We start from the raw sequence: 10,594 nt of genomic DNA, 5'->3' as shown, positions 1-10,594 counted from the left end.
TTTTTCTCTACTGTTTTTTTTTATTGAGGTATAGTTGAGGTAAATAGTCTATGTTTCAAGTGTACAACATAGTGATTCACAAATTTTAAAGGTTATATTTCATTTATAGTTATTATAAAATATTGGCTATATTCCCTGTGTTGTACAATATATCCTTATAGCTTATGAATTTTATACATAGCAATTTGTACCTCTTAATCTCCTGCCCCATCTTTCCCCTCCCCATTCCCCTCTCCCCACTGGTAACCACTAGTTTGTTCTCAATATCTGTGAATCTGCTTTTTTTGTTGTTGTTATATTCACTAGTTTGTTGTATTTTTAGATTCTACATATGAGTATTTGTTTTTCTCTGTCTGATTTATTTCACTTAGCATAATACCCTCCATCTCTGTTGCTGCAAATGGCAAAAATTTCATTCTTTTTTATGGATGAGTAGTATTCCATTGTGTGTGTGTGTGTGTGTGTGTGTGTGTGTGTGTGTGTATCACATTTTTATCCATTCATCTGTTGATGGACACTTAGGTTGCTTCCATATCTTGGCTATTGTAAATAATGCTGCTTTGAACATTGGGGTGCATTTTCATGTTCTTCAGATATATGCCTAGGAGTGGAATTGTTGGATCATATGGTAGTTCTATTTTTAGGTTTTGGAGAAACCTCCATACTGTTTTTCACAGGCTGCACCAATTTACATTCCTACCAATAGTGCGTGCATGAGAATGGTTTTCTCCACATCCTCTCTACCACTTGTTATTTCTGGTCTTTTTGGTGATGGCCATTCTGACAGATGTGAAGTGATATCTCATTGTGGTGTTTTTTAAAATTAATTAATTAATTAATTAATTTTTGGCTGTGTTGGGTCTTCATTTCTGTGCGTGGGCTTTCTCCAGTTGCGGCAAGCGGAGGCCACTCTTCATCGCGGTGCACGGGCCTCTCACTGTCGTGGCCTCTCCCATTGTGGAGCACGGGCTCCAGACGTGCAGGCTCAGTAGTTGTGGCGCACGGGCTTAGTTGCTCCACGGCATGTGGGATCTTCCCAGACCAGGGCTCGAACCCGTGTCCCCTGCATTGGCAGGCAGATTCTTAACCACTGTGCCACCAGGGAAGCCCTCATTGTGGTTTTGATGTGCATTTCCCTGTTGATTAGTGATGATGATAGGCTGGAGTATTTAAAAAAAAAACAATTTATATATGGAAGGAAGGTATAAGTAAGAGTTAACTGAAATGGATAGTTGTCATTTGTTTTTTACTGCATAGCACTTTGTGTCCCCCGTTTTAAAAAAAAAAATTATTTATTTGTTTTTTTATGGCTGAGTTGGGTCTCCATTGCTGCATGCAGGCTTTCTCTAGTTGCGGCAAGTGGGGGCTACTCTTTGTTGCGGTGCGCGGGCTTCTCATTGTGGTGGCTTCTCTTGTTGCGGAACACGGGCTCTAGGCATGCGGGCTTCAGTAGTGGTGGCACACGTGCTCATGTGGGATCTTCCCAGACCAGGGCTCGAACCTGTGTCCCCTGCATTGGCAGGCAGATTCTTAACTGCTGTGCCACCAGGGAAGCCGCGTGTCCCCCGTTTTATGAGTCTTCTTGGTGGCAAAGATGCTGTCCCCTAAAGGAGATAAAAATTTAGATAGTTGCTTCTCAAACTTCCTTGCTTCTAGGGCACTGGCAGTGACCTAGCTTTCACCAATACCGTATGCCCACACCACACTTGGTTTAGGACTTAATGACATGAGAGAAAAGGTAATGGGGAGCTAACTTTCTCTCTTTGGCTGTAGAGGCAGGTAGCATCACCTGCAAGGTTGAGTTTCTGTCACTGAAGTAGCATTGATGCTAGTGGCTGTTGCACTCAAGCCAAATTCCTGCACTGCCAGAAGAGGTCTGGTGCTTACATCCAAGAATCTTCTGACTTAGGGGTCAGCAAACTATAGCCTGTAGGACATATTTGGCCAGTTGACTGTCTTTGTAAATAAAGTTTTATTGGAATACAGCCATACTCATTTGTTTACGGCTCTTTTTGTGCTACACAGGCAGAGTTGAGTAGTTGACACAGCAATGATACGACCTGCAAAGCCTAAAATATTTAGTCTGGCCTTTTGCAGAAAAAAGTTTTCCAATCCTTGCTTCAACTGATAATGGTTGTCTCGTAACAAAACTGATATACTTCTTCCATTAGACAATGAGAGTTAATAGTTTGAATTTCACTCCCTTCCTTTTGATTTTTTTTTTTTTTTTTTTTTCTTTTGCGGTACACGGGCCTCTTACTGTTGTGGCCTCTCCCATTGTGGAGCACAGGCTCTGGACGCGCAGGCCCAGCGGCCATGGCTCATGGGCCCAGCCGCTCCGCGGCGCGTGGGATCCTCCCGGACCGGGGCACGAACCCGTGTCCCCTGCATCGGCAGGCGGACTCTCAACCACTGCGCCACCAGGGAAGCCCTCCTTTTGATTTTGATTTGGCTTCCAGGATACACAGAGCAAAATTCAGTCATGAATTGCAATAGCTACCTTCAGTGTGGGTTTTTTGGTACTTGCTGTGATTTTCTTCAACTTTATGACCTATACCCCATTGATGATTACTATTGTCCTAGGATGTCTGTCTGTCTGTCTATCTTATCTATCTTTTATATGTGCAAGCAACTTGAAAGCCATTTTTGAAGAAGACAGAGTTATAATGTTATTCTTATAAAAATAAGGACTTATTAGGAAGAGTGATTGTCTGGTGTCTGTTACTGTGCAGTCCTCCTTTTATATCTACTCTGTATTTTTTAAATTTGCTAGATGATCTCCAATCTCATGCTAATAAGAGAAATTCATTTATGGTTAGGGGCCAGTGGCTGATAAGGAATAGAGGATTCAGACTAGTAAGAATTCTCTTCCTCTTGATTCTCTAGTATGCTTCTTGTTTGTGTTAATTAGGAATGTCTCCAGCTGTAAGTAGTAGAAAAACCTAACAATGACTTAAAATGTAGGGATTAGCTTTCTTGACAAGAAGTCTGGAGGAGAAAGGATGGTTCTGGCATGGGTTCAGATACTCACAATACCATTTGGATTCCAGGCTATTTCTGTTTTTCCAGTCTGCATCCTTAGAGTGTTTGCTTTCAGCCTTTGTGCTTATGATCTCATAGTTACAAGATGGCTCCTGTAGCTCCAGCAGGAATGTTTGAGGAAGAAGAAAGGGGGAAAGGCAGAACTAGCACTTCTTCTATGTCCTATTTTGTATTTAAAGCAACCATTTCCCCAGAATTCTTAGAAGCTTTTCATGACTTTACTGGCTAAAACTGTGTCACATGGGCACACTAAACTTTGAGGAAGGCTGGGAAAACGAATATTTAGTTGTCTCATTGCCTTCCTGAACAAAATTATGGTTTATTTAGCGAGAATGAAGGGAAGAATAGTCATTGGTTAAGCATTTGAAAGTCATTTGACTTTGATGACTTTTTAATATGGTTTTTAAAAACGTATTTGTACTCTGTATCATTCCATAAAAATATGTCGTGGTGCCTACATTTTATTAAAGTTGCCATATTGTGGTCTGGGGATATAACAGTAAATGGGGACATAAAGTAATTTTTCAGTCTAGAGGTGAAAAGGTATATGTTTTAATCTGCTAGGCTGGGTGGCTTAAACAAAAGAAATTTATTTTCTCGCAGTTCTGGAGACTGAGAAGTCCAAGATCAAGGTTCTGGCAGGATTTGGCTTCTTGTAAGAGCTCTCTTCTTGGCTTACAGACTGCTGCCTTCTCACTCTGTCCTCGAGGCAGAGAGAGAGAGAGAGAGATTCTAGTGTCTCTTCCTCTTTTATAAGGACAGCAGTTCTATTTGATCAAGGTTCCTCCCTTATGACCGCATTTAACTTTTTTTCCTTTAGAATTATTTTATTAAATTATAAACGTATAACAGCTTTTTAACTCTACCCATGCACTTAAATTTTTTTTAAAGGAAAAACGTTATGTCTTATTACACCATGATCCTGGCTAATAGCTTTTCAAAACTTCAAGAAAAATCTTAAAAAAGGTTTCACATGTCACCTGAAACTTACAAATTTAACATTATCAAAGGACTGCTTCTATATTCTTACAAAGACCACTAGAAAGAAACAACAATTAAAAAGCTAAGAAACTGTCTCAAAGGCTTTTTTTTTTTTTTTTACAATCCTTCCTCCCCAGTAGGTAATGTTATTAAATAATCCAATCCATTCACAAAATGGCTCTCTGCATCTTACTCTGGTGTAGTCTGCATATTTATGCATGACTGAGATGAGAGTTTCCTTAACATTGTTATTTCGATAACCTGAAGATGTTCTGTTACCTCTGGGCTCTCATCCTCTCCTATTTATACAGAGAAGCCCATGGTAAGTAGAAAGAAGCTCAGTATTGGCTTCTCCCTCCATAACCTCCACTTCCTCCACTGCCTCCTGGACCATAGTTTCCTCCACCATATGGTCCCCCCTTGTTCCTGCTACCACCAAAGTTTCCACTCTTCATTGAGCCATAGTTAGTAGGCTGCTGATTATAATTTCCAAAATTATTAAAATTTCCACTTCCATAATTTCCTCCTCCATAGTTTTCATAGCCATCTCCGTAGCCCCCACCCTGGTTGCCATATCCAGGTCCTCCACCACCGTATCCTTCTCTTCCTCCTCCATAACCAGGGCTACCTCCAAAATTACCACCTCCAGGTCCTCCTCCATACCCATTATAGCCATCCCCCAATCCACGACCACTTCCATATCCATCAGATCCTCCTCTGAAGTTACTTTCTTGACCTCATTTAACTTTAATCACCTCCTTACAGGCCCTGTCTCCAATACAGTCACAGGTGGGGTTAGGGCTTCAACATATGAATTTTGGAGGTAAGGAGGGCACAATTCAGTCATAATAATATATTAACAAACACTTTTAGTAAATTGGGATAAGTGGACAGATTGCTCTGAGGACCATAAGTAGCAGTGGCTAACTCTGTTTGAGGGAGTTTGGAAAAACCTTGGTAGAGGTGGTGACATTTGAACTGAATCCAAAAGGATAAGCAGAGGGGAAAATTATGGGAGAGTAGTTTGTTACTGCATCCTACGTGCTGAGAGGTTGATTGAGGGTGTTAATACTTTAAAGATTATCCATTTCATTATTGTATACTTCTGATTATTATAATGTTCTTATATTGATATAAAATAGAATTCCCCGTTACTCTCTCTGTCTCTATTTGATGGAGAAGACAAGGTGATTTGTATGGCATATGACAAGATAATCACTCTTGGGCAGTCTCTTCTTTAGGCCAATTCTAAGATTATATCCACATTTCTGGCCTTCATTGGTCTTTCTAGTTTCTTCCTAACTGGTCTTTCCAGCTCCACTTGTTCATTCACTTATTCATCCATTCAGCCATTACTTACCAATCTCCTACTGTGTGCAAGGAATAGTTCTTAGGTCGGGGGATAAAGGAAAAGTTTTTGCTTGTGGGGCATATGTTCTATTGGTGGGAGTCAACCAAAAAGCAAACAAATATGTCAGTTGATGGTAAGTGCTATGGATACAAATAAAGCAGAGTAGGAGGGAATAAAGAGTGCTGAGATGGGGTGAAGAGAGGTTCCTGTCGTTTTATGAAGAGTGGTCAGGGAAGACCTCTGATGAAGTGATATTTGAGTAGAGACCTGAAGGAAGTGAGGAAAGTAGTCATACAGATATCTGGGGGAAAATGTGTTTTTAGGCGGAGTGACCATAGGTACCAAAGCCCAGAGGTGGGAGTGTACATAGCCTGTTGGTGGAAGCCATTGTGCCTGGAGCAGTGTGAATGAAGGAGAGAGAAGTAGGAGACCAGGTCAGAGATGTAGCAGGGTAAGATGGGGGGTGGAGGAGGAGGATAGAGGTAAGATCATGTATGGCCTTGTAGGTCTTCATAAGAACTTTAGCTTTTACATTGAGGGACTTGGGAAGCCACTGGAAGATTTTGAGCAGAAGAGAGTGATGTGATCTGAGACTTACATTATAAAAGGATCATTCTGGGAGGCAGGAGTGGATCTGTTAAGAGTCTACTGCAATACTCTAAGTCACAGTTTCTCCACTATTAACATTTTGGGCCAGATAATTCTTTGTTGCGAGGGGCTGTCCTGTGCATCATAGTATTATTAGTAGCATTCCTGACCTCTGTGCATTAGATGCCAGTAGTACCTCCTCAGTTGTTTCAACAAAAATTTCTCTAGACATTGCCAAATTTCTCCTTTGGAGAAAAATCTCTCCCCCCTAGCCTCCAAATATTGAGAACCACTATTCTAGGTAAAAGTTGCTGATGGTTTGGACCAAGGCAGTAGCAGTAAAGGTAATGAGAAGTGATTGGATTGTAGATATATATTGAAGGTACAGTTGTTAGGATTTGCTGGTGACTTTGAGGTAAAGGTGATAGAAAAACTGGAGTCAAAGATGAATCAGATTGGGATTTCCCTGGTGGCACAGTGGTTAAGAATCCGCCTATCAATGCAGGGGACACAGGTTTGAGCCCTGGTCTAGGAAGATCCCACATGCTGCGGAGCAACTGAGTCCTTGAGGCACAACTACTGAGCCCACGTGCCACAACTACTGAAGCCCATGCACCTAGAGCCTGTGCTCCACAACAAGAGAAACCACTGCAATGAGAAGCCCACGCACTGCAACAAAGAGTAGCCCCTGCTCGCTGCAACTAGAGAAAGCCCGTGCATAGCAACAAAGACCCAACACGGCCAAAAATAAATAAATAAATTTATATATATTAAAAAAAGATGAATCAGATTTTTGGCTTGGGTAATTGGAAGAGTAGAATTGCATTGAGATGGGGACAGGTGAAGAAGGAACAGATTTTTGGATCTGTTAAGTCTGAGTGCCAGTGACACAGGTTTGTCTTCTGTTGTCTTTAAAAATGCTCTGTTTCTTGAAAGTAAGAAGTAGGTCTCCTCATATTTTCATCCTTTGTGACTGCACTGTATCTGGCATGTAGAACAAATTCAGTAAATGGTGAATGAATGATGAGATTATTTACTATTTCCTTGAATGTCTAGATTGTTTATTATTTCCTAAACAGAGCTCATGCTTTTTCCTCCTTTGGGCCTTTGCTTTTGTGGTTCCCTCAAGGGGATTCTCAACCCTCACCCCCATTCTCAGTACCTCTATTTATGAAAATTCTACTCCTTTTTAATACCCAACCCAAATACTGTCTGCTTCACAAAACTTCCCCCAGCTCTACAGATATAGTTGGTGTCTCCCTTCTCTGTACTTTTTGCCTTGTTTGAACTTCGTGTACATTTTGATTTAGTTAGTTGCTTTATATCTGACTGGCACTGAATAGATTTTTGCCTTTTTCCCCCCTTTTCCATCCTTCCATTGCTTATTTCTTTTCTTGAAGTATTTTGGTAAGCCATTATTGTTATCTATTTATTTTATTCTCCACCTCATTCCATAGTCCTTAATAGACAACAGGCTCTGCCATGTAATTACAAGAAAGAATGGTATATTAGGTGACTATTTTAATAGAACCCAAATCATCATTGTTGACTGACTTCCTCCTACATATTTTTTAAAGACTTTATTTTTTAAAATTATTATTTTTTATTTTGGCTGTGTTGGGTCTTTTTTGCTGCGTGCAGGCTTTCTCTAGTTGCGGTGAGCAGGGGCTACTCTTCGTTGGGGCACGTGGGCTTCTCGTTGCAGTGGCTTCTTTTGTTGCGGAGCACAGGCTCTAGGCGCACGGGCTTCAGTAGTTGTGGTGCATGGACTCAGTAGTTGTGGCTTGCAGGCTCTAGAGCTCACACTCAGCAGCTGTGGCACACGGGCTTAGTTACTCTGTGGCATGTGGGATCTGCCCGGACCAGGGCTCGAACCCGTGGCCCCTGCATTGGTAGACAGATTCTTAACTGCTGCGCCACCAGGGAAGTCCCCACTTCCTCCTACATTTAACTGGTAATATCAGAAGTTGTAATTCTCAATCAGTAAATGTATTGGTCTTAAATTATTTGTGGTTGCACAAGAATCAAATAAAAACAATCATTTTCAAATCCTACAGCCACTATCAGTTGAAACCTGTAATGTCTAAACAAATTTTGTTGATTATTACTGATCATTAGCCTTTATATAGTGTTAACAGTGGTTGCAAACTCATATGCTTGTAGAAGTCAGCTGAATAACCTAAAGGGCCTGATTAGGCTAAGATGACTACATAGACAAAACATCACTGGTCAAGATCCATGGGTCGAATGAATAGTTTGTGAATTATTTACTTTGGAAAACCAAAGGACTATATAAATGCAAGGAGTAATTGCACTTAAAACAAGTTAACTGCTAACTTGTGTAAACTTGGGCCAGTTATTTGATATATGTAGGATTTTATTTCTTTCACTCACTATGTAGTTTAGTCTTTTAAAGTCCCTTCTACTTCATTTGATTCTGCTTTTTCATTTCTTTAGCTAATAGTTTCTTCCTTGACTATAATTTACTAGCCCTCAGTAATAAATAAAATGCTGGCTTCTTATTAATATACCTCAATTTCATGAGTCTTGTATTTCATCAGAGGAAGCCATGGTTAGCCAAGCTTCCTATAGCAGTACCCACCATTGAAAGAGACAGCATGTGAGCTGGCTGGTCTGCATTCTATAACCAAACCAGCATCTGGTTTTTGAGAACTGAAATCTAGAATAGAAGATGCCTGAATTTGATCTTCCTTGCTAAAGACATTAGTGGTCCTGCCTTATACTATATGATACATGTTTTGTAGTTTCTTCCATCTTATCCTGTTTATTTTGTTTATTCAGTTTTCTAGTGCAGTACTTTTTACAGTTTTGTGTATGCCACTCTCCCTTATTAGTGGTGATTCCTGGAGTCATAGGCCATTTCTAGGTCATCTTTAATCCCTGTAACCAAGTACAGGCAAGGGCACATGGCAGATGTTTGATAAATGTTTGAAGAGATAGAATACTTACTAGATTTGCAGGTGATAAAGACTGGAAGGAAAAACTACTATGCTAGATGGCACAGAGAGAGAGAGAGACAGAGAGAGAGAGAATGAGCGAGTGAGAGCGAGTGAGCTTGAAAAGGTGGGTTGAAGCCAAAAAAGATGAAATTTAAGGTGGATGGCAGTGAAGTTCTATATTTTAAGTCTGAAAGAAATGGCAAAATATGGGGAGCCTAGAGGAGACCTAGCCTGATGCTATTCTTATGAAAATTGTGGTTTTGGCTGCCTAAGGCCAGTGTCAGCCAAAGGCACTGCAGTGGCTAAAAAGCTAGTGCAGCTTCAGACTGAATTATTAGAAGTACAAAGTATAGTTAATGGAGGTGATAGTCCAACTACGTTCTATAGGGGATAGACTGCCCTTAGACTATCACCTTTCCCATAGGGTACCAGGCAGTAAGAGGGTCATTGCAAACAGGACTGTGTTTAGTGGAAGGTGCCCTAGTTGCACCAGGGTCATTGCAAACAGGACCGTGTTTAGTAAAAGGTGCCCAGATCACTCAAAGTAGAGTTTGAACTGTTCCCAGTCTGCAATGAGGTAAGCATAGAAATTGAGAGAGTTTAGAAACTTTTACAATAATTTGACAGAGTAATTTTAGGTCTAATGAATCTAATGAAAAAGAAAATGAGGTTTATCTTATATGTCTTTTTTTTGTTTGATATTTGCCCTTTATTTTTTATTTTATTTTAATAGACTTTATTTTTCAAGCAGTTTTAGGCTTATAGAAAAATTGACCAGGAAGTACACAGACCTCCTGTGTACTCCATCTCTCCCACTCCTCCCAGCACTTCCTCTATTAACATCTTGTTATCAGTGGGTACAATTGATGAATCAGTATTGATACATTATTATTAACTAAAGCTCTTTGTGTTGTATATTTCTGTGGGTTTTGACAAATGCATCGTATCAGGTATCCACCATTATAGTATCATACAGAATAGTTTTACCACCTTAAAAATGCCCTGTGGGGACTTCCCTGGCAGCCCAGTGGTTACAACTCCGAGCTTCCACTGCAGGGGGCATGGGTTACATCCCTGGTTGGGGAACTAAGATCCCGCACGCTGCGCTGCGCAGTCAAAAAAAAAAAAAAGCCCTATGTTTCACCTGTTCATCCCTGCCCCCACTTTCTTAGCCCCTGGCAACCACTGATCTTTTTGCTGCTTCTATAGTTTTTCCTTTTCCTGAATATTATATAATTGGAGTCAGCCTTTTCAGACTAGTTTTTTCACTTAGCAGTATACATTTGGGGTTTTTCTAGGTCTTCATGGCTTGATAGTTCATTTCTTTTCTTTTTTTTTTTTTTTGCCGTACGCGGGCCTCTCATTGTTGTGGCCTCTCCCGTTGCAGAGCACAGGCTCCGGACGTGCAGGCTCAGCGGCCATGGCTCACGTGCCCAGCCGCTCTGCGGCATGTGGGATCTTCCCGGACCGGGGCACGAACCTGTGTCCCCTGCATCGGCAGGCGGACTCTCAACCACTGCGCCACCAGGGAAGCCCAATAGTTCATTTCTTTTATTGCTGAATAATACGCATTGTATGGATGCTTGTCTATCCATTCATCTATTGAAGAATATCTTGGTTACTTCTGAATTTTGGCAATTATGAGTATGGCTGCAATAAATATTTGTGGACA

At 40.8% G+C, this 10,594-nt stretch overlaps 1 long non-coding RNA gene across 1 annotated transcript; it reads right to left on the bottom strand.

The window, feature by feature from the left end:
- Positions 1-3,862: 3,862 nt before the first annotated feature.
- LOC113607803 (uncharacterized) lies at positions 3,863-5,080 on the bottom strand. Its single transcript, XR_003428083.1, has 2 exons — positions 4,667-5,080; positions 3,863-4,546 (listed from the first exon to the last, which is right to left on the bottom strand). It is a non-coding gene; the product is annotated as an uncharacterized LOC113607803 (long non-coding RNA).
- Positions 5,081-10,594: the final 5,514 nt, after the last annotated feature.

The sequence above is a fragment of the Aethalodelphis obliquidens genome, unplaced genomic scaffold (assembly GCF_003676395.1).
Source record: "Aethalodelphis obliquidens isolate GAN/ISIS:26980383/991018 unplaced genomic scaffold, ASM367639v1 scaffold50, whole genome shotgun sequence".
Lineage (NCBI taxonomy): Eukaryota > Metazoa > Chordata > Mammalia > Artiodactyla > Delphinidae > Aethalodelphis > Aethalodelphis obliquidens.
The sequence above is the reverse complement of the archived record's forward strand: the minus strand, read 5'-3'. Positions and strand labels throughout refer to the sequence as shown.